This window comes from Poromitra crassiceps, assembly GCF_964638095.1.
Source record: "Poromitra crassiceps genome assembly, chromosome: 1".
In the NCBI taxonomy this organism is placed as follows: domain Eukaryota; kingdom Metazoa; phylum Chordata; class Actinopteri; order Beryciformes; family Melamphaidae; genus Poromitra; species Poromitra crassiceps.
In genome coordinates, this window is record NC_139623.1 from 62977483 (window position 1) to 63003325 (window position 25843).

At 42.3% G+C, this 25843-nt stretch overlaps 1 long non-coding RNA gene across 1 annotated transcript; it reads right to left on the minus strand.

Annotated features, from left to right (window-relative positions):
* Nucleotides 1–11730: 11730 nt before the first annotated feature.
* On the minus strand, nucleotides 11731–13140 carry LOC310775801. Its single transcript, XR_014552680.1, has 4 exons — nucleotides 13086–13140; nucleotides 12448–12605; nucleotides 12101–12319; nucleotides 11731–11827 (listed from the first exon to the last, which is right to left on the minus strand). It is a non-coding gene; the product is annotated as an uncharacterized lncRNA (long non-coding RNA).
* Between the last annotated feature and the right edge of the window lie 12703 nt (nucleotides 13141–25843).

Sequence of the window (25843 nt, forward strand, 5' to 3'; positions counted from 1 at the left end):
TCTCTCTCTCTCGTCATAGTCTCTCTCTCTCTCTCTCTCGTCATAGTCTTTCCCCCCCTCTCTCTCTCTCGTCATAGTCTTTCCCCCTCTCTCTCTCTCTCGTCATAGTCTCTCCCTCTCTCTCTCTCGTCATAGTCTTTCCCCCTCTCTCTCTCTCTCTCTCGTCATAGTCTCTCCCCCTCTCTCTCTCGTCATAGTCTCTCCCCCTCTCTCTCTCTCATCATAGTCTCTCCCTCTCTCTCTCTCGTCATAGTCTTTCCCCCTCTCTCTCTCTCTCTCGTCATAGTCTCTCCCCCTCTCTCTCTCGTCATAGTCTCTCCCTCTCTCTCTCTCTCTCTTGTCATAGTCTCCGCCTCTCACTCTTTGTCATAGTCCCCCCCCCTCTGTCTCTCTGTAGTCTCAATTCAATTCAATTCAAATTGAACAGGCATGGCATTGGCATGATAAGGTGCATCTTACATTGCCAAAGCATACATTAGCAACACTTACCAATTACAAAGAATCAAAAACAGAAAACAAGGCATTTTGTTACTCAGTAACATAAATCACAAAATCTTAAGATATTCAAAGAGGAAGAGAAAAGAAAATTAAATGGAATGTGATAAGATAGAATATAATAGAAGACTATTGTTGACCGGAATCTATTCAGAGCAGAGGAGGTTTTTCCAGTGAGGCATAGGAGGATGGTCCTCCTCTATTAGATTGGGGATTTTATATAATAAAAAATATTATCTTTTTTTTTTTTTTTTTTTTCATTTTTCATTTTTCTTTTTAATAAAATATCAATCAAATGTGTTTTTTCTTATGTGCAGATGCTCATTTTTTCATTCATTATATTCTTAAAATGCTTCAACAACAGTGACCTGTAGGGCACTGATGGAAAGGAGAGCTCCATGCAGACAAGTCACTCTGGCCCTGGTCCCAGCCTGGAGTAGGTAGTTAAAAAAACATTCGCCCTGTGGGCGTTTATTTATTTGGTAATTTATCTAATGAAAAAATATGATTGGTTGAAAAACACTTGCAATTCACAGAGAACACGTGAGAGTGATGTGTTTTCCAACCAATCAGATTGAGCTGGAGCGGAACATGCCCTTAGCCTGGTGAAACCAGGTGAAACCTAATTGGTTGTTGGTTGGATAGATTGCTAAGATTGACATTGTATCGTCCACTGGTCTCTCACGCTGAATCAAGTAGGAAGTGAAATCTACTTTGCTGTGATGACCCATGTGATGACCTGACAGGAATGATTTACGACATTTACTGACGACAGTAGCAGCATATTATATTTCCCCCTTATTTTTATTTACTTTTTATCAATCAGTAAGTGTTCACAAGCCAGACAGTCGTTGCATTGGATTACGACCCAAAACGAGTTTCGAGTTGCGGGAGCCTTGCGGTGCGCGATACTGGGATATTTGCAACGTCAGAAAACTGGAATATTTGCAACGTCTCGGCTGCAGCGGTTCCATTACAGACGGCATGGATATGCAAGTAAGTCAATTGATTTCGGGCCTTCTATTAAATTCGGCGTGGAAATGGTTCACCGAGCAGCGCTATTTTTGTTGTATTGAAGTTTAATGCTGTCATTTTTTATAATAAAACCCGCAACCTTAAATTCCCACATTTTTTTAACTGAATTTGGCCTGTAAATTGATGGCTGACAGCGAGCTAATTTTTAAAGCGTGAGTGGTGATCTTTATACCATATGAAAGTAGAAGAAATAAGGAATCGATTGGGATGAAGCATGTCAACCTAGCATGTCGGGAAGGGGGGGTAAATAACGCTCCAAAGTTGATGAATTGGAATGTAACTAAACGAGTATGTTGATATAGTGCAGGGGAAGGCACACTCTCGTTCCAGATGCAATAAAGTGTAATTTAACGCTATTTGACAACAGTTTCGGGCATAGACTTTGTCAAGTATCATACAAACAGTGCAAGACAGCCATTATAAAGACAGGTGGGCTGATTGAATGGACAACACCTGTCTTGTGAAAGCACACCTGAGTGTGATTACAATGACATCATAGGATCAGTCATGCAGTAATAGGCTACATTTTCGGTACTGGCGCAGATTAATCAAAACATTGATGTCACAGGTAGGCTGTATACCATAATATATCATGAATCTATGTGAATACCGTATTTCCTCTATTAGTGGCCTCTATTCCATTACTGGCCTCTGCTCTAATATAGGACGGGGGCACGGCCTGCATGGACAAATAAAGGCCCCTCCCTCAATACAGGCCGGGTAAAAAAAAAAAAAAAACGAAGGAGCAAAAACTACGGTGAATACGGTACTGTAAATTTCCCATAACACAACGCATCTACCGTGTGACGTAACCGGACGTAACGCAGACAAGAGAAATAAAAACAAACATGGCACCGACCAAACGAACCAGACGAAAGTTTGACGTTAAGTTTAAAGAGAGCGTTGTGCAATATGCAGCGGAACATTTGGTACAGTGTGATGTGGAATCAGCCCTTCAAGCAGAGCCTGCACGATGCCTACGACGAGTGGATAGCTGGGGACGCAGATAAGCAGTACACAGCTGGAGGTGGAAACCTAAAAGCGCCTGCTCGACGCCTGCTTGTGGACTGGGTGATCGCCGCCTGGGACAAGCTGGACAAGGATCTGATCAAAAAGTCCTTCCAAGTTTGTGGACAGTCTGTGAAAACTGACGGGAGTCAAGACAACCTCATCCACTGCTTCAAGCAGGGACAGCCCTGCGCCGCTGGACGGGAGGCTCTCGCCCAGCTGCGTTAGCGGGACCAGGAGAACAGACAGGCAGCCGAGGATGAGGAAGATGAAGAGGAACTGGTCAACAATGAACTTGTTGTTCTGGATGATGTTGATGATGATGAGGACGCGGAGGATACCGACATACTAGATGAGGAGGAGGAGGATACTGAGTGAGTGAGTGACCACCAATATTTATTTGAGTTGTTTGGTTTTATGCAATATTTTGCAATAAAAGTCATGAAAATTAAGGAGTATGTCCATGAGAGTTTAATATTAAGAAATAAAGGCCTCACTCGAATACAGGCCTCTGCTCTAATATAGGACGGGGGCTCTCTGCGGCTCAGTAAATAAAGGCCCCGGTTACTATTAGCGGAAAGACGGTAAATAGATTTATATAAATAGTAATCACAGCCTAACAGTGGCGTTGGAAGTACTTTAGGGTAGGGGGTGCTGCCACGGATTCAACATTGGGGGGGATGGCTGACGGCGCCCGCAGGGCGCCAAAAAATTTGACCACTTTGTCGCCAGATTAGAGGAATATTAATATTAAGATTAGACTGTTGTGTCATTATTCAGTCACCTTTTCTCACTCACCTCCATGTCACCACTTGCTCCCACTGCTGTGTTGGAATCCTCATTCTCTCTCCCACCCTTTTTGGACTTTTAGCCATATTTAGAGGAATATTAAATTTTAAATTAACATTAGGATTATACTGTTGTGATGTCATAATTCAGTGTCTTCTCCTCTTCTCTGCAGCATTACTCAATTTACCCTCAGGACTCAGGGACAGTGATAGCCTACCTGCTATTCCTCCGATATATCCAGGGCCGGATTAATAGTACCATGGGCCCCCGGTGCTATTCATTTTCTAAGCTATTCATTTAGCCTTTTAAGGTAGTCATAAAGATTATATCTTCCAGACTGAAATGTTATAACAGAAGTGGAGTATTGGCCAGAATTACATAAACATTTGGACACTTATTCAGCGGGTATTTTGCATGTTGCGTTCAGGTGCACTGTAAAAAAAAAAAAATTTTTTTTTTTTTTTTTTTTTTTTTTTTTACATCTCTTGCCACCAGGGGGTGCTGCAGCGCCCACCGCACCGTGCTTCCAACGCCGTTGCAGCCTAATGCATAGAGATAAATCCTGAAACCTTCTCACAACAGTTCTAGCCTAAGCCAGTGGTTTTCAAAGTGGGGTCCCCAGCAAAAAGGGGGGATAATCTATTTTCACTATAATTCCATGCCATCCATAAGTAACAGAATCTAAGATAGTGTAGAAGTGAGTAACTAGGCTAATTATAACCATAACAGCACAAATAATTGACAAAAATCTCGAAATAAATATACAGTATTTACTCTGAGAAATGAAATAATGAGAAAAGGAACAATTATTGATGGTTAAAACTGAATAATGATATCACAACAGTCTAATCCTAATGCTAATTTAAAATTAGATTTGGGCGTTTTGGGCAAAAGAGAAAAAAAAAAACGCCCAATTTTTTTCCGGCGGCGACCTCCCCTGTTTCCTATCTCACCAGCCGCCACTGATTCAGAGTAATAACAGAACTGTAATAAATGGGCAGTTAAATGGTGATAGTGCAAATAGAGAGCAATTACAGTGTATTAACAAAAATTCACAGAATCTGTAAATAACCGTTGTTATTTTGAAATCTTCAGAAGAGGGCGAAAAACCAATCAAAGCAAAAAAGAATAAAATATAATAGAATAAGTTAAAATAAAGTATTTGTGTTGACCAAAAAACCTATTTGGAACGACAAATTTAAAACTTAAAAACTTAAAAACTTACAATTTTAAATGTAAACACGCAAACCAATAAACTGGATGCTAGTGCAAATAATACAGTGTGTTAAGTGTTCTGTGTTTCAGCCAGATGTGGATGGCTCTCCTGTCCAGCTGATGGCAGCTCCACACATAATGTGCTGCTAGAATGGTGCATTCAGGTTTCTCTCCCAGAAGATATTGAAGTGCAGATGTGTCCGTGATATTTTCAAATCCTTTGTACTTCTGGTTAATTTTGGGGGAGATAGTCTCTCGCTCTCTCCCTCTTGCTGACACTCCAACTGGATAATTAGTCCTTGGGGTTCCAGACAAAGGACTCAGCTGACAACACTTCACCTGTTGTGTGTGTGTGTGTGTGTGTGTGTATGTGTGTGTGTGTGTGTGTGTGTGTGTGTGTCTGCGTGTGTGTGTGTGTGTGTGTGTGTGTGTGTGTCTATGGGGTCCTATCGACGTCACTATTCACTGACACATGCGCAGCAACGTGTGTGTGCCTGCGTGACTTAACATAGTCAATCTTGTCACACGTGCACACGTACGCGCACTATGATGTGCGCAAACTACATCACGCGTAACGACAAGCTGCATAGCACAGCTACTTACAGCGTGTACACGTGTGACCAGTGTTGGAGAAATTTCGTTACGCGTTCACACACACACGCGTTCGCAGTTTTAAGTGTTACGCAACCGGAAGTGTATCTGCATCGTGCACAACACTGAACACATGAACGCGTCGTGTAGTTCTGTTCTGTGTTATTCTATCTCTTTCTATGTTATATTTTCATCCAGTAGATGGTGCCAGTGACCAAACCAACCAGTTGATCAAGCATGTCGCTTCGAGGAGCTGTCCTGAAAGAGAGCAGCGTCACAATCACATAGCCTGCTATAATGTTTTTTTTTTTTTTTTTTTTCCATAATACAAACAGGACATGACAAAGACGATAGAAAAGGGGGGGGGGGGGTGTACAGAATATAAACAAAGATTCAGCGATTCAAAGTCTATTCAAGAAATTCCAGTAAGGATTCTGACAAAGCTCCAGGGTCCATAAAGATCCTGAATCCTGTCTTCTTGGAGGAGTAGAGCTGCCTGTTCCATTGACAACAAGTCCATGAAGTCTTTACGCCAGGTCTCCATATTGAAACAGTTTGGCTTCCGTTGTTTCCAATTCATTAGAATAATCCGTTTAGCTGCAAGGAAGGCCGATGTTATAACATCGTGGACAATTTTTGGTTGCTCAATAGACAGTTTCACCCCCAATATGCAGGTTACAGGACAAGGTTTAATATCAAAGCCAAGGAGACCAGACAAGATTACAGTAATGTCGGACCAATAGGCTACTGTTTGACAAGAGGGCAGTTCCACAACAAGTGCATGAGCGTCCCCTCTACTCCACATCCATGCCAGCACAGTTTAGATAATGTATGATCGATTTTCTTTAATGTACAGGGTGTAATATAAGCCCTGTGTATTATCTTTATTTGTATGATCTTATATCTAACACCGTTAGATATTTTTGTACTATTTTTGAGTGCTGTAGTTATGGGGAAGCCCATGTCACGCTCCCAATGAGTTTTATTGCGGTCAGGGATGGCGCAGCACAGCAGCCTATACTGCTGAAACTGTGCCCTTCCCGACAGCAGCCCTCATTAATTTAGCTTTCAGGTCTCTCTTGTTTCCAATGTCCATACTCTTAGAGAGTAGTGACTTTGTGATAGATTTAATTTGCAAATATGATAAAAATTCAGAGTCTTTCAGCCCAAATACAGTTTTCAATTGACTAAAAGAGACCACTTTTCCATTACTCACCACTTGCCCCACATGTTTAATGTTGTGCTGCTGCCATACACTGTTTTTAAGGGTTTCATCACCCGCAGTGAATAAAGGGTTATTACATAATGGACATGATGGTAGAGAATTTCCACGTTTCTGCAATATTTTCACCATTTCACATGAGAATTCAAACAGTGGGTTATTCATTCTCAGAGTGATCTTTGGATTGTACCATAACATTGATAGGGTTAAGACCTTGTTGTGTTCTTGTAGGATTTTCTCCTCAAGCCATTCCCACCCACCAATCTGTCTCACACCATTATAAGCCCACTGCAAGGGGTATCTTGAATTATATGCTATGTAGTACTGGTGGATATCTGGAAGTCCTATTCCTCCACTGCTTCGCGGCTGTATTAATTTTTTATAGCTGATCCTTGGTTTTTTGTCCCTCCATAGGAGGGATACAGGGTGTGTCATAATCATAATCAGTTTATGAACGAAAAAAGGGCTCGCAAGTCGCAACACAATTTCAGCAGCAGAGAGAGACAGACAGTCAGCCAGCACGGCAGCCGCGCAGCCGCGCACAGCGCACTGAGTGGAAGAGGAGCTGTCCTGCTGCTGAAAGGAGCAGCGTCACAATCACATAGCCTGCTATGAACCAGAGAAAGCACTTATAACCTAAGAGGAATCTGCATGTTCACAACTACAACAACAAAAACCAGAACAAATGCAATGCAAAGATGTATAACAGTTAAAGGAGTTAAATTATGGAATGGACTAGAAAATGAAATAAAAATGTGTAAAACAATCAACAAATTTAAAAAAATGTTAAAAAATCAGATTATTAACAAATATAAAACTCAAGATTGATATTTATATTATATTACATTATTATATTTAAACATATTATTACACTCTTAAAACTACTGGGCTAAAAAACAACCCAACCTTAACCCCCCCCCTGGGTCACTATTGGACAGGACACATGGTGGGCTGATTTAGCCCAGGTGCTGGGTTTTACTATTTAGCCCATAATACTGGGTTGTTCATTTGACCCACCTAGTGAGTTACATTAACTCTATTGCTGGGTTATATTAACCATACATTGGGCTATTTGCTGGGGTGTTCATTTGACCCAACCTTGAGTGAAATTAACTTTATTGCTGGGTTAAACATTACCCATATTCTGGGCTATAATAATAATAATAATAATAATAATAATAATAATAATAATAATAATAATAATTATAATAATAATAATAATAGTTATTATTATATAACTATTATTATTATTGTTATTATTATTATTACAAATATTATTTTGTTTGATTAATAATAATTTCCCATAATCATACAAACACACTATACAAAAAAGGCCACTGTAAATGTGCATTTAATTACATTTTACAAAATGTACAGCTGCACAAGGGTACACACAAAGCCATGTACCTCTAATGTGGCTTTGTGTATACAGGCAGGCTAAATAAACCAACAAACAAATCACATTGCTCAGGTTTGGATGCATATAATCTCAGTATATCTACTTCCCTCAGTATCTTGCAAAATGGCTGTATATAAAAACACCAGTTGATGGAACAGCTTCTTAAACACAAACAGTGAATAGCATAAGCATAGCATAAAATCAGTGTATAAAAAAAATAAAATGTATCAATCTGTTTGTAACGTGGGCTTTGGGGACCACCAGGGGTCCTTGAGGGAGTTATAACTGATGAATTGTTAAACTTCAGCATTATTTCATTTACAAGACGTTGACACAATTAGAGAAAGTATAATACTGCAAGTATTTAGATTAGATTCTCTGTTCTCTCTCTACCTACATACCATCATGGGCTTCTGGACAAAATGATATCTGACAATAAAAACATTCTCAGATTTGAGTTCAAGAGACTGTACATCTCTGTAGTGTACATCTAAGGTCTGTACATCTAATGTGGACTGAATTAGGGGTCCTTGATATGAAAAAGGTTAAGAATCACTGCTTTAACACACACACACATATACACACACACATCTATATATCAATATGTATATCTATATATCAATATCTATATCTATATATATCTATATATATCTATATCTATATATAGATATATATATATATATATATATATATATATATATCTATATCTATATAGGTGCAGGTTGAAAACACTTGTCTTAAAGAATCAGATGGGGTCTCATGTCCGTCAATATGATACACCGCATGCTGGAGAAATTCCCAGGTGGGGAGGCACCGCTTGGTGTAATTGATGTCAAACACAAAGAAAGTCTTGAAACAAACATCTACCGCCTCCATCAAAGAGTCACTGTTTCGATGCCGTGGCCTGAAACATGGCACGTCTGGCACGTTGTCATCTTTTTCCCCATGATGGTGAAATCACTGGGCTGTCTGCATTATCCCCGCTCTGCTCACCTGCTCTGAGTTTTAGTCCACTTCAGAGCATGTCTCGGAGGCACAGCTGTGGTGACTGTGGTAGAAGGTAGATCCATCGCGTTTACACTGGGCAGCAAACAGACAAGAGGAAAAACATTTATTGGAATGCACTTTTTCCCCTCCAATGCTCGTATATTTTCCTGAGTGAAGGCATGAGTAGGAATAAAACACACATTTCTAACTAGAAGAACGACCGCACTGCGGATATATGCCTCCGCCAACAAGTGAGCAGTCGACATCCATGCATGTCCAGACTTGGATGTTTGAGCCAAATGTGAAGAAATTCAGGCGTTACTGAGATATGGCATCGAGCTTGAAAATGGCATTCGTGAGGTCACAGTGACCTTGACCTTTGGCCACCAAAATGTATTCAGTTCATCCTTGAGTCCACATGGATGTTTGAGCCAAATGTGATGAAATTCAGTCGAGGCGTTCCTGAGATATTGCGTTAACGAGGTAGAAAATGGCATTTGTTAGGTCACAAATTTAATCAGTTCATCCTTGAGTCCAAGTGCATGTTTGAGCCAAATGTGATGAAATTCCTTCAAGGCGTTCTTGAGATATCGCGTTAACGAACATGAGACGGATGTACAGACAACCCGAAACCATAATGCCTCCGGCTCAGCTATCGCCAGCGGAGGCATAAATATGAGTCTGTGTCATCTCATATGTGTGATCTCATATGTGTGATCTCCTGACAAAGAGCCAGGGGTTAGTAGTAGTATTAGTCACAGTGAGAATGAGACTTCACCTGGCCTGGGCGGAGAGGCTACTGTGCTTTTGTGGCTGCTGACATGAGTGAAAGGACAGTCTGGCTTGGTGCACCTTGCATCATGTTCGGATGGACAAAGTGGCATTTATCCCAAAATTTGCAGGTGGGAAATGTCCTACAGAAAGAAAAACAAGACATAAATATTAATTAATTTTTAAGCAATTTAGCTCCACATTAAATTAAGTCTAATGCCTTGAGTGATTAAAAAAAAATGCCTTTGTCCCTTTTTTGTTTGTTAAAAAACTCACTTGCACTGCATTGTCGAGTGATGGTACTGGTACAGACACTCGTCTCCACTTTTGAACTTGCAGAGCTCCAGAAGCTTCTGTTTCTTCAAAGGTGCACCGTCCTCCTCCCAGGGCTCAGTGTACATTGCATCTTCTGGGGAAAAAAGAGGAGAGAATGGAAGAGTGAAGGGATAGGAGGACAGAGATGATCTACAATATAGATGATAGATGATTAGCTAGTGAGGGCATTTATCTGTCTGTCTGTCTGTCCCCACATTAGACCAACCACAGCTCACACTGCTATGTGCATGACGTCACAAAAGAGACATTTGACATCAAACAGAACTGAATCCAAAAGGAGGCACAAGCAATGCTCAGCCCACCAAAAATGTTAATGTCTGCAAAAATAACCAAGCAAATATTAAAAGAAAAAAATCTATATCTTAGTTTAATGTAGATGCAAAGGAACATGCAATCAGCCTGCCACAAAACGCATCCCAGGAAAATACCTAAATACCAACCTAAATTTACATGGGAAAAAAATCGCCATGCACGGTGTTTGCATCCCTGTTTGTACTTGCTCAGTTCTTTGTACCATTTAATTTCTCAAGCACATTTAGCAATGTGCCTGTAATATGTGTTACGTTGAAGTAATGCTATGCCTAAGTTATATTGGATTTTAGAAATTCATACACAGATGCTGATTTTGTTGCAATGTTGTTATTTTTTTCTATAGTGAAGTTTTGAGGTAGGCGGTGTTTTCCCCCTCTATAGGCTACATCTGTTGGTCTTTGCTTGGCTGCAGAAGCCCAGAGATTACTCCAGACCTAAGACCCTTTTACACAGCCTGTGAAAGCCGCAATCACTGTGGCATCGTTACGCCTCGCCTCCTGTCTAAAAGTCACAGGAACGTAATAGAGTGTCATTTTGTTACGCCTTTCATTCCGCCAGTGGAGGTAGTCATAGCACCGAATCGACATCTGTCTTAAAAAGTCCCCGCGGGAAGACAGATTGAAGCTCAGCTCATTCATTAAAAAAAGAAAAGAGGAAACCACCTCACACAGCAAGGTGAAAGGCATAAGTGAAAGTAAAAAAGTAGCCTATACGATCCACGACTGCAACAGGAGGAATGCTCCGTGCCTACAGTTTATGAGTAAGTAGGTTAGGCTATTCACAATCTGGGACTCTGGGACAGCCGTACCTTTTTTTTAGGCTTCCTGTACAGCGTGAATCTTCCGCCCGGGACTTCTGCCTCCGCGCAGTGCACTTTTGTTGTACCGGTGAATATAAGAGTCCCGTTCCTGAACGCTAGTGAATATATTATATACACATTTTGACATTTAGTATTCAAAATAAAAGCGACGCAATGTATGTTTTTAAAAGGCACCGCTGCGCGGAAGTGGAAGTCCCGGGCGGAAGATCCGCACTGTACAGGAATCCTAAAAAAAAGTTACGGCTGTCCCAGAGTCTATTTACGTGCCGAAAAAGACTCTGGGTTCGCAGATTGGGCTATTTATGCTCAAACAATGTTGACATTAGGCAAAATTAATGGACATAATAATAAGCTTAAAGACCTATTGCCGTTTTTCTCGCAATACCCCCGCAGAACTGCAGTCTGTCTAGCCTGTTGTACAGTATACAGTTTATCAGTGTTTATGAAATGCATCAGTAAGCATTGTGCTCTCATAATAGAGCTGGTAGTCAAATAAACTATTAGAAAGTTAACATAAGTAATAATAAAGTAATGAATAAAAATCTGATTCACTGAAATAGACACGGACACAGAAATAACATTATTGTCCATTTGTGCTGAGGAATAAGACGACTGGGGGAAAAACCTACCAATGGCGTCTCTGGAGGACAGTTTGGGAACACAGGCGGTAGCAGGCTTCCCTTGGGCATTCTCTTTGCGAATGGGCGGGTGGCTTAGGTCGTCCTCCCAGGACCTGATTGTGGCAGCCTTGTCGGCAAACTGGCCTTTCCTGAGTCTGAGTGAGGATGCAGAGTGGGTCACAACTGGTGGGATGGGAGGGCACAGTTCGGAGCTGCAACTGAGGTGCCTGAAACGGTAGTAATATGTTGTCTCAGGCAGTGGTTTGCGAACCCAAAGGGGCGAGACAAAATCTCAAGGCACACCTATATACTGTATCCGTGCAAAATAGCCTCTAGTCTATAACGTGTTATCACTCTAAACATTTTTTATGGCAAATACAATTTGACAAACAACTATTACTCATGAGATTGTTATTAACAAAAGAAAATTCAGGAATTAATTTGAAACTTTGTAAAATTACTACATCAAAGCAGTTTTTGTATACTGTAGTTTTACCTACCTGCGGCGTGTTGGCTGTGCGTCCTGCGTGGGCGATGACATTGATGATGCTAGATATAGCGTTTGGAGATGGTGATGGCGTTTGCAGACGCTAGATAGCGTTTGAGAGGGAGATGGCGCCTGGAGACGCTGGATAGCGCTTGGAGATGGGGATGGCGAGCAACGGGAGTCCTATCTTGACCACAGGGTTCCACGATGACGGCTCGTTCGGCAGCCCAAACTGGAAGGGAGAGAACAGGTGAGTGAGTCAGCTGGCCAGGCTAACAGATTACTCACACGCAAGGATTCAGGATCTAGGAGATGACCTCTCCTTTTCTGATGCATTGAGAGCATTGATCCTGTGCTTACTCCAAGGGCTGTTTCCCCCCGTTGTGGTCCCGTCTGTGTCCCTTCGCCCCTCGGGTTTGCTCGGCACCACCAATCCCGAAAAATGCCAGCTGCCGCCAATTACTTCACTCTGCAGCTCGCCCCGAGGTGCAACTCGTGCAGGAAGTGATGTCACTCAACTGGAAGTGATGTCATCAGGCGCACACACACACACACACACACACACACACACACACACACAGAGGCATAAGACTGATTATGTCAACACTGATGTCATAAGGGGACACACACACACACTGACGATGTCATCAGTGATGTCATAAGGGGGCACATCACATCCAAATGCTTAAGTCCATGTTGTACACAACATATCATTAAACCAAATATCTGTCCATACCATCCCCAAAATATAGGCTAGTCTACATCATCCACACACACACGCACGCACGCACGCACGCACGCAACACACACACACACACACACACACACACAGACACACGCAGCACACACACACACACACACACACACACACACACACACACACACACACACAACCAACTTCAACAGCATCACAGCCTGGCAGATGCATACTGTATGTCACTGACATGCACTAGCTACAAACACTGCCAGCCAGAATATTTTTAATAACGTAACGTTACCCTTGATGTGGTGATGTGGATAACTTCCTGGCCCATGACCATGCACTTTCCACGCCAAAAAGCATCAATCCCAGGTTTTCCACCAACTCCAACTTTAAATCAAAAAACGGGATTGATAATAATCCTAAAGAGTTTCCTCCTTGCAGTTACGTTCACGTTGTAGCTAGCCAGCCAAATAGGGAAGGCTGGCTTCATTGAACATGATGGTAGCGCTACTTAGCGTTAAATACATTACTTGCAGCTGTTTTTTCCTCCACTAAAACATGTCTTCCCACCTCCTGACTCCTTGGATCAGAAAACAATCCATAACGTTATATGATCAATACCTTGTTTGTATCGTCTAGATCATAAAATCACTGCTAAACATTAAGCGTTAGCAAAGTTGCTAAAGGCTGAGGTTATCTACTCCCCACCCGATTTATTGTCATAGCTAGCTAACGTTAACATCAGCCTCTTGCAATTATAAATTGGCTAATGTTACTCACCCATCTCAAATAACCGCATTCAAGACATCTCGGACTGCTGTAGCATTAGGTAGTCTCCAACTGCAGGGCAGAATCACCATTGTTAACAAAAGTAAAAAAGCTTGTCCACTTGTTTTTTTTAGAGACAAGTCAGGCACTAGCCAAAATTAGCGTTAGCTAGTTAGCTTGCCTTGTTCCTCTCTGATAAACAAAAATCCATTCAATAACGTTAACGCTATGTGTTGCTGTTTTGTTTGTTGTTTTTACCGTGGAGCCGAACCCACAGAGTTCCCATCCACTCCACAACATGCGAACCGGTAACATAAAGTTAAAAACATAGCAGTTATGCTATGTAATGCTACACCCATGGCAGTTTCACATTGTTTGTTGAGTCGACAGCAGTGCCCGGATCTAGGTTACAGTAGGGAGGGTAGCCTACTGGCTAGCTACTGTCAGGCCTCCTGGACATGTAGCAGCCTTGAAGTGTGTTTCTACATCCCGTTACACACAGAATGAAAGCCACTAAATCCCCCATGATGCCATCAGTGAACTGAGCTCATGCTTTTACCACAACTTATTTAAAAATAATATAAATAGGTATTCATATAACCTACCGTAAAATCCTGCTCACTTCTTAATATGGGAGAGGAGGGAGACAAGCTGCTGCTTCCAGAAAATTCCACTGGACTGAGGGGCCGGCGGGAAAATGAATGGACCAGGACATGGGCCAGAGTAGCCCAACCAGATGTCCAACCGCAAAATACCCCCTTAAAGCCCTCTTACCCAATCATATTGGGCTATGAGCAGCCCAAGAGTGTGTTTATAGTACCACAGCTAGCCCAGAATACTTGACCCAGGTGAATAGACCAACTATATGTTTACACAAACAGCCCAGGAGTTTTTACTGTGTACATTCATAGATATATAGAAATTTAGTTTGTGTATTTGACACTTTGTAAGTACAATTCATGTGTATATAGAATACCTGTATTTTGCTTAGTACTCATTATTATTGTTATTATCATTACTATCAATATTATCAATATTATATATCAAGAAAAAATAATAATAATAATAAAAAAAAAAAAAAAAAAAATGAATGTAAAAAGGGTAGGCGCTATAAGCGTTTGCTTCAGCCTACTCCTTTTCGGTCAGATCTTTTCAGGCTTGTATACACCCAACCAGCAATCACTGTTTGTTCTCTTATTTTGCTTTCTTGCTTTTCTTTAATCACAACTGTATTGAGCTGTACTTGTGAAATTGACCGAAATAAACTAAACTAAACTAAACTAAACTATAATGTTTATTAATGTGCCTGAACATTTCTGAGCCATGATTAAAATGATCTGTTTATGAATTGCGTGGTTTTGTGTGCAGTGTGATCAAAGAATAGACCTAGAATGAGTGTGTTTACTGTCATGCACACAATAAACTGATAATGAGAATTACTGAACTCAGAATAATCAGTTTATGAACGAAAAAAGGGCTGTAATAAACACCGAGCGTAGCTCATTGGAGTTAAAACATAGTCTCGTTCATATTCCTACAAGTCATCATGTACAGCAGTCAGATGAAACTATAACAATATAAACAGAATTGAAACGTGTAATAATGGATATGAGTCGGTAAAAGAGTTTTTCATGCTGTCAGAACCCGCGTACATCATTCTTACGCGTAATGATGTACGCGGGGTGCGCAGCCAGAGCGCGTAAGCGCACGCATGAAGATAATAGAACAATTTTGTCACGCGGGCACATGCACGCGGACTATGATGTGCGCAAACTACATCACGCGTAACAACAAGCTGCGTAGCACAGCTACTTACAGCGTGTACACGTGTGACCAGTGTTGGAGAAATTTCGTTATGCGTTCACACACAGACCCGTTGGCAGGTTTGAGTGTTACGCAACCGGAAGTGTATGTGCAGCGCGCACAACACTGAACACATGAACGCCTCGCGTAGTTCTCTTCTCTTTTATTCTATTTCTTTCTATGTTACATTTTCATCCAGTAGATGGTGCCAGTGATCAAACCAACCAGTTGATCAAGCATGTCGCTAGCAGGTTACTGTCCCAAGATTGCTCGCAGACTATTCTGTGGTCAGCACCAAAGATTACCCACAATCCCTTGGGCCCACATTTTACAACATAAATCGCCCATTAATCCTCATAAACAGCATTTAAAACGTGTAATAATGGATACATGAGTCGGTAAAACTGTTTTTATAGTTGTTTTATTAGTTGTTTTATTTTATTTTATTTTGTGAATGAATGACACCATGTTAGAGACGCAGACCCAACAGCTGTAGTATAAATAGGTTGTGTTGGGATTGCCGAGTTAGATTAAACTGACCCCTTGCGGCTGGATGGTAGAAGCAAGTTGTCAACTGGTACAGTTCTGACAGCATGAAAAACTCTTTTACCGACTCATATCCATTATTACACGTTTCAATTCTGTTTATATTGTTATAGTTTCATCTGACTGCTGTACATGATGACTTGTAGGAATATGAACGAGACTATGTTTTAACTCCAATGAGCTACGCTCGGTGTTTATTACAGCCCTTTTTTCGTTCATAAACTGATTATTCTGAGTTCAGTAATTCTCATTATCAGTTTATTGTGTGCATGACAGTAAACACACTCATTCTAGGTCTATTCTTTGATCACACTGCACACAAAACCACGCAATTCATAAACAGATCATTTTAATCATGGCTCAGAAATGTTCAGGCAATAATACTTCAGGAAAATAGATACTAATCATTAACTAATGACTACCTACTCATTAACTATGATTAACTAGTGATTGACTAATGCCAAATTTTTCATTAGCTACTCATTAACTGGCTATTAGTTAATGATTAGTTTACTAGTAACTACTATAGTATTTGTGTACGTTATTGTAAAGTGTTACCATATAATAGGCTATAGCTACAAAACACAAAATAAAAAACCAGGCGATATTTCAGCATGTAGCATAACGTTTTTTAAATGGCCTCTGAAATGTTTAGGCAATAAAACAACTAAATAAATAAATAAAATAAAAATATAGCCTGAATGAGGAATAAAGTTAACAAAAATAGAGAGCAGCAGGCTTTTATAATAGGCTACAAAATAAAAAATAACAACTTCACATGTTGCTGTTAAGGAACAGCAGAGCATTAACACTTGCAGCAGCTCATATTAACAATGAAATACTGTCAATAAAATAAAATACATCTGACATACATCTTTATGAGGATTAATGGGCGATTTATGTTGTAAAATGTGGGCCCAAGGGATTGTGGGTAATCTTTGGTGCTGACCACAGAATAGTCTGCGAGCAATCTTGGGACAGTAACCTGCTAGCGACATGCTTGATCAACTGGTTGGTTTGGTCACTGGCCATCTACTGGCTGAAAATGGAACAGCTAAATAGAAATATAGAAACAGAAGAGAAGTACGCGACGCGTTCATGTGTTCAGTGTTGTGCGCGGCGCAGATACACTTCCGGTTGCGTAACACTCAAACCTACCAACGCGTGTGTGTGTGAACGCATAACGAAATTTCTCCAACACTGGTCACACGTGTACACGCTGGAAGTAGCTGTGCTACGCAGCTTGTCGTTACGCGTGATGTAGTTTGCGCACATCATAGTGCGCGTACGTGTGCACGCGTGACAAGATTGACTGCGCATGTGTCAGTGAATAGTGAGACGTATGGACCTCCATAGTGTGCCTGTGTGCGCATGTGTGTGTGTGCTCGTGTGTATTTCCCATCGACATAAATAAGAGGTATTTCCCCTTGGGAAAAGCTGCAAAACCAGTTTAGAGCATACCAGAGCCCATAGGCTGTGTGTGTGTGTGTGTGTGTGTGTGTGTGTGTGTGTGTGTGTGTGTGTGTGTGTGTGTGTGTGTGTGTGTGTGTGTGTGTGTGTGTGTGTGTGTGTGTGTGTGTGTGTGAGAGAGAGAGAGAGAGAGAGAGAGAGAGAGAGAGAGAGAGAGAGAGGAGGGGGGAGTTAAACTCACAGGCAGTTCTGCTCATTAACTAGTGATCTGATCTGAATTGGTAGTTTCTGCTACCAGGATCAGGTGAATGGAATAGAATGAGGAAAACTGTCCTGTCTGCATCAAATTTTCTCCTCAACAGGTTGGCCAATGAAACTGAAACTTGGCACGCATTGGCAAGGACTGACAAAGCTGTTTTCCCCCCCATTTTTGCTCATTTAAGCTGTTTCTGAGCAGTTTTGGCAAGTCTGCGTGGAGTTGTGGCACGCAGGCTATGGACTAGTAACCACACAGTATTGGTTAATTAAGCAAGTTCAGTTTGTGTTTTTTCTCTTCACCTAACGATGACAGCAGTATCATACAGTTTGTAGACAAGCACCATGTAGGAACAACGCAGGCGGAACTAATGTTTTCAGAGGGTAAACAGCAAACAAACCATTAACTAGCAACAGACATTTCCCACTGGGTGGCAGACATGGCCACAGCAAAGAAGCGTAAAGTTGACAGCGAGGGCCGTCGCTTTCAGGAGCGCTGGGAAGTTGAAGACTTTTTCACGGAAAGCTGAAACAACGTTTGTCTCATTTGCCAAGAGACCGTCGCTGTTATGAAAGAGTTCAATGTGAAGAGACATAATTCATACCAGTGATTGTCCGGCAGTGAACGGATGGACAAAGTGAAACAGCCTATTGAACTATTGATTTAAGGACTAATAAAGGCACTGGAAAAAAGTCCTTAATGGCCGTTCAAACCATACGCCGAAGCAACGCTCAACCTATAAGCTCAAGCTACGCTGAACCCACAAGTTTCATTTAGACGTCCTTGTTAACAGGCGAGGCCGTTCACACCACCCGCTCATGTGTCACGCTGAAGCCACCCTCATGCCTTGCTCAAGCGATCGTTCAGGATTCAGTGCCGTGGCGCGTGAAGCTTCAAGCTGCCATGCATGAAGTGAATGGAGGGGGGAGGGGGCCAATGGAGCAGCCCCGAGCCCGGCGCTGAGGAAAGGAGAGTATCTGGTGTGGACGGTTAGGCGTGAGCTCCCGTTCAAAGGAATTAGGCTACTCCAAGACAGCACTCCAATAACTTTGATATTTAAATGTTTTATATTTATTGCCTGCACATTGACAAGACAAGGACAAGACACCAGACCCCCTGATCTTCTCTCGCCAAAGTCTAACCCACTCCCCACCCCCCGAAGTCTAATCCTTCTCAAGCAAATAAGGGAGAACCGGGGGGAGTTTTAGGCCCTGTGAATCGGGGTGTAAATAGTCACATGAGCTATTTACACCCGGGTACAAATAGCATCTGCCTTTTTATTACCAATGAGTGAATGCTCCGTTACAACTTAAAAGAATTGCCCAGCCGCATCTGTCTGCGTTCACCCATTCTCTTTCCCATATCGCTGGAGAATTCTGCTCCTCACGGGTAGAGATTTGCTGGAAAATGTGGCGGATGTGACGTTCTGTGCGTTCACGAGCCTGCCTCTTGTAGTGGCTCTGGCTGGAAATACAACACGAACAAGAAGGAGATATCAAGGATGAGATTTGGGCACCCTGGTCTTATCAGTACACTTAAGATCATTGCTAATGAGACTGGTGAAAATTGCTAATTATACAGGAAACAGCAGAACACGTAATGATTGATTGTCATTATTGTCATGTACTGGATTCTGATTGGACCATAAAGATCACATGTACAAGGATAGCGGAAGTGTTAAGAACACACTAGACCGGACAGCCAGAAGCATGGTGTCAACAGGGACAATAAAGCAAGTAAATGAATAAGCTGTCTAATGATTCAATTCAGGTTGCACTATCTAATTAAGTATTAAGATAGGCACACAACAATGGCGACGAGGACGTCGGACCTTTGCAAGCAGTAAGAAGGAAACGTGCAAGAACAGCTCGTTAAGTAAGCTAACTCAGCGTGAGCTACAGTTAGCATGGAGAAGTCAGGACTTCAGCCGTTCGCATGTTACACAGACCCAGCTACGCTTGGACCAAGATGGGCGCGTTGGCTGACATCATTTGAGTTATTTGCGGATGGAAAAGGACTGATCATTAATGACGATGCAACGGATGTTACTAAACAGAGGAGAAGAGCTCTACTTTTGCATCTCGCCGGACCGGATGTCCAGGATATATTTTCAACGTTGGAGATGACGGGAGACGTGACGGACTACACGGCCGCAGTAAATGCACTAGATGCATACTTCGTTCCCCAAGTAAATGCAGCGTTTGCCCGACAGACGTTTCACAAGTTGTACCAGAAACAAGGTGAGACTGTGCAACAATTTTCTACACGTCTGAGACAGACTGCAAGGGACTGTGATTTTCGTGCAGACACAGATAACCAGATAAGAGATGCAATTCTGTGCAAGAGTACTTCAGAATATGTGCGCAGAAAATTGCTGGAGGAGGGGAATAGACTGACGCTCGCACGCACGTTAGAGTTGGCCTCACAGTGTGAGAGGATTGAGGAGCAGATGACTGCTATGTCTCTCAATGGAGAAAAGAGGGAAACAGAATATGTTCATCATGTCACACAAAAAGGATGGAAATACATGAAACCAAGAGGAAGGAGAATGGAAAGAGAAGAGGGCAGAACGGAGAGAAAGTGTTACAGATGTGGATACACTGATCATATGGGAAAGGATCCCAAATGCCCTGCACGTGGACAAACATGTCGCAAGTGCAATGGAAAAGACCATTTCTCCAAAATGTGCAAAACAAAAGGAACAAGGAAACAAAATGTGAACACTGTTGAAGAAGAACAGAAAGAGATTGCATTTATTGTAAATGATGACAAAATGTCTGAGAAACTTACTTTTTGTGTAGGGGGAGTAGACTTAGAAATGTTAGTCGACTCAGGTGCTAAAAGTAATATTATGGGAGAAAATGTATGGGAGAGACTGAAGGTAGAAAAGATCAAATGTAAATCATATGTGCCAAAAGAACAGAGAAATCTGTACCCATATTCATCCAATCAGTCACTGCAAGTAAAGGGGGCATTTAAATGTGAAATCACAATTGGTAATAGAACTGAACATGCAGAGTTCATTGTGATTAGAGGCAATGGTGAACCACTCTTGGGGAGAAACACATAGGGGTGTTGAAAATAGGTGAAAATGTCTTAGTTGTTACAGACGTTAAAGACAAACTCAAACAGCAATACCCAGATGTGTTCAAGGGAGTGGGAAAGTTAAACACAAAGCAGATTAGCTTATACATAGATCCAGAGGTGAATACCATACATACAGCCTCCGGGAGCCGGTGGAGAAAAAGATAAAAGAATTGATGGACATGGACATTATCGAACGTGTTGAAGGTCCCACCCCATGGGTGAACCAAGTGGTTATACTCCCAAAACCTGACAAAGATATCAGGATGTGCCTGGATATGAGAAGGGCCAATGAGGCGATCGTGAGAGAACGATACCCTATTCCTACAGTAGATGAACTACTCCAAGGCATGAATGGCTCTGCTATATTCAGCAAGCTAGACCTAAAATGGGGCTATCATCAGTTAGAACTGACCCCAGAATCAAGGGCGATAACTACATTTGCAGTACACAACAATACAACAATTATTACCAACATGAAAGACAGATCCTCAGGACAGACCCTGCGCAGGATGAAATGACTGAGTGGCAGTTATAACTGGGGAGGGGGCAGATAATTTTTATAGTAAAACATAGGTTATATACCCGCTATGCCTATTTCTGCACTTTTTAACCATGCAATAGCCTCTGAAAAGCTAAGTAACAACAACACAAGAAAGACTATTTCAAAATCAAATCAAATATTTATTTCACAGCAGTGGGTGAAATGAAGGCAGTATTAAACCTTGTCCTTGCACAACGCGAAATGTCGGGAACTGTCTGGAGCACTCTGAGTCTGAACATAGGTCTATGCAAAATCATAGAATGAACAATTAGTTGACTACAAAAATCAACAAAAACTAAACAAAATAATAGCCAACAGTGCCATGCCAGGGTCATTACATAAATAAATAAATAACTAAATAAATAAATAAATAAGTGATCAGATCGCGTTGTCTATCATTCTGCTCATATGTGGGTGCAGCTCTCTCTCTCTCTCTCTCTCTCTCTCTCTCTCTCTCTCTCTCTCCTCTCTCTCTCTCTCTCTCTTTCTCTCTCTCTCTCATTGACTATCTCCGTGGTTTCCATTCTGTGGATTACTACAATAGAGAAAAAAATAGCCTAGAATTAGGGCCGAAAGTTCAATTCACAACCACGAAAAGCAGACTGTTTTGAACCAAAGTGATGTGTGTCTATCTCTCCTCCGCTCCATTTCAGCACCGCGGACAGCGCCACACGGCCCTATGCGTCTATCAAAGGCATCTGTTTCTGTCTGTCTGACATGCCAGACGGTCATGATCACTACGACATGCAGTGAGGTTCAAATCTAATAAATACATCTCTCTGACACCTTGTGACAACCAAAGCACAGCAAATAGCGCTTCCCTGCCAATTCTGAAACAACAGAGCTATGTTTATATGCGGTACAGGAACAAACTGGAGAATGATCACATCAAGCTGGAGTTAAAATAATTTTTGCAATTGAACTCAGGGAATGTGGGGTATAGGGCTATATTTTAATTTTTAGAGGAAACTGCATTAAGTAGAAGAATATAGCTTAATGTCTTTGGACCTGTGTCCACCTAGCGTCTTTTCCGACGTTAAACGCTGGGAGTGCGCTGGGGAACGCTGATCTCGGCGCACAATATAACAGGGAAGCAGTCTGAAACTAACGTTAGCTCAGTGCGGTAGTAGCTTGATAGCTGACAGCTAACATTAGCAAACAACACACATACAGTGATTTAGCTCAACACTCACCAGAAATATTAAGTGTCTAGCTGCCAATCTGCTCCCACAATTGAGCCTTTCTGTCTCTGTTGCGATAGTTTTTTCATATGATTAGTTGCCAGAAAAGGAGCACCCAACACCAGCGTCTTTCTGAAAAGTTAAAATAATTTCAGCTGGAAGCGCTGGGAGCGCTGGGAGTCGGGCGCACAAAAACACCAGAGCGCTCTGAAAATATACGCTGGACGCTATGGGGTGTATACTGTGCCAGTCTAGGCTGAGTGAGCAGTCGAACGTGTCGAAGCTATGTGCCTACATACACGTGTTGAAAAAAAACATTGGTCTCCATGCAAATCTACACGGTATGCGGACGTCATGGGGGCGGCGACGTGGCGGCGACGTGGCGGCGACGTGGCGGCGACGTAGCTCACCTGATCACCGTCAAACAGGGCGGCGTAGCGGCGACGCTTGCTGTGAACTCGATATTTTGCACTTTGCACATGGAGAACGTACGTGCGGATTTGCGTGTGGATAACGTACGCCTGGTCGTACGCCTGGGTAAACGCCTGGATAACGTACGCCTGGATAACGCCTGGATAACGTACGCCTGGATAACGTACGCCTGGAAAAGGTACGTAGCATAGCAATTAGCCTATATTAGCTATAGCCTACAAGGGATCAGCCAAGCAGCATTTTGGTAAACAAACTGCGTCACGCCTGTCTTGTAGAGCCTGTTGTTGGGGACATTAGGCTGATTTAGTGACTGGGGAGTGGAGTCATACACCAAAGTAAAACCTTTTTTCTTTTATTTTTTGCATGTTTTTTCATGGGGGGTTAAATCCTGAGGTAACCTGGGGAGAACATGCAAACTCTGTACAGAATAGCACTTTTGACAAGCTAGCCCACCTAGGCTGTAGGCACAATAACTTGTTAGCTAAAACTAAGGAGAAATAACTGGACAACACAAACTACATCAAACAGCACATACAGTGCATTGGAGAGGAGCAGGGACTGAATGGTCTGAACGTCTTTTAAGAATTGCACCCCCCAGAACCAGGCTGCAAGACAGGGCCCTGACAGTGGGAGGTTTACAACAAAAGCTAAACTCTTATCAGATGGGGGACACTGGGACAAAATCTTATCAAATGGGGGTCTGTGGTCTGACATGACACATTTTGAGAAGGAGACAGTGCCTTTCTCATATACATGCAGGCTTGTGGTATAGTGGAGAACCAAATGATTACATTGAAAAATAATAAATATAGGCTACAATGATCAATATAACAACCACCTCTCTAGCCAGTGAAATGCAACCAATAAACTAAACAGTCTGTAGTAGCACTAATGATGAACACTGTATTCAACATAAATTAACATTCTGTGGATGAACTCGGGATATACAACATTGGGGGACAAAGGTGAGATGAGAGCGTTTGATGGATTGTGGGAAATGGAGTCCAGAATACCAGCTTGTACAACATACATGTTATGTTAAAAAAAATGCCACATCTGTCTGCGGGGCAGCCACCTATAAACTGTAGGCTGTGTAAGTGAGCACAAAACCTGCCGCTACAGGCTTTTGCAAGCTGACCTGTTTCTTACTGTATGCCCACACAGGTGTGTTTCTCATCCCCTGCTTCATTATGCTCTTGTGGTGTTCCACTCTTCCTCATGGAGCTGAGTCTAGGCCAGGATGTGTCCAAATGAGTACGGAGCACCCTGGCCATCACTGTGTGGAAGTGCTTCCCTCTCTTCAAAGGTAACCCCCCCCCCCACCCCCCCCCCCCCCATCATGCTTTTAGTCCAATAATTACAGACCAGCACACACTGCAATTCAATGAGGCAACCTAATGTTAGAGTAATCATGTCAGTCATGTAGAGTATGTGAAGAAATCCAGTCCGTTCACAGTTCTGGATTCATTCTCTGGAACGTTTGAGCATCCAATGGTTGAAATTAAATAATTGTAAATAATTTGAATAATTGAATGCCCTAGTTAGCAGCCAATCCTGACAAAAGTAGTAATACTGTAAATTAACAGACATTATGCCTTTCATAATATTGCGTACCTCTGGATACTGCTGTTCAGAGATACTTGAAGTTGTGTCTCTGACTGCATGTATTGGCATTAGGATGCCAATACTTGTGTCAACTGTGCTGTGCCTTCACTATATTATCTTCATTGCCTGGACGTTTTACTACTTAGGCAGCTCCTTCCAGAGCCCTTTCTTTACCCTGGTCCTGTGACCATGTGGCCAATGTTGCTCTCTGTGGTAAGAATACCATCGTTGGGGGCTTCCGGTCTGGCGATGTAGGAGAGAGACGTGAGGCGGAGGGGCTCCCGGTTAATTATCTTATATTTAATTAAATGACGATTTTTCACCAAAAGACTGCCGAACAAAGCAGGTGAAATTCTTTTGAAATCCAGGAAAAACGAAATGAGTATCAAGAACCCTAAGCCTAAGGCACAGAGAGAACTGGTTATACACCCTCTGGGTACACGGGCTAATGTTAGCCTAGCTAGCAAACTAGCAAACATGGCGGAAGCAGACGCAACCAAAGACAAGCCGGGCGACTCTCTCTCCATGTCAACTGGTTGCGGGAACAGATGCAACCAAAGCTGACGATTCTCTTTCCATGAGTCAACTGGTTGCGGAACTAGATAAACAACGCAGTAACCTTAAGGACGACATGGCTGTATTAATCCAAGAATCAGTCAAGCCATTGCAAGCCTCAGTAGATGGTCTACGTGATATTGTCGATTCCTTTCAAGGCCGTCTCATTAAAACAGAAGTCGTAACGGGTGAAAACTTTGAGCGGCTTTGTACGGCTGAAATCACTATCAAATCCCTTCAAGCCCAGAACACGTCCTTGCTGGACCGGCTTGAAAATCTGGAGAATAGGTCACGCAGAGCTAACCTGCGGATCTTAAACATACCTGAAGGCAGCGAGGATGGCCAGGATCCAACTACATTTTTATCCAAACTGCTGAAAGAAGCCATGGGAGCCGACGCATTCCAGACCGCTCCAGAATTGGAAAGAGCGCACCGCACACCAGGCCCGAAACCTGCAGATGGGACGACCACCAAGGCCTTTCATTGTGTGTTTTCATCGATACCGGGAGAAGGAGCTTGCTTGAAACGGGCCAGGCAACACGAAGTGAGATACAAGGAACTACGCTGAGAATATATCCAGATCTCAGTATTACACTTGCAAAAAAACGAGCTGCCTTCAATGGCGTCAAACAGGCTCTATACCAAAAAGGAGTGCAATTTCGTCTGCTTTTCCCAGCCCGTCTCAGAGTCACATTTGGGGGAGAAAGCCACCTCTTTGAGACACCAGAAGAGGCACAAACTTTCTATGATCAGCACGTTACAAAGTAAGCTGTTGCTGCTCACTGTTCTCATTGGAACCCCGGAGGTGTATGTATAGCGTTTTTGTGCTTTTTTGTTATTTTTTCTCTCTCTCATTATATAAACTTGGT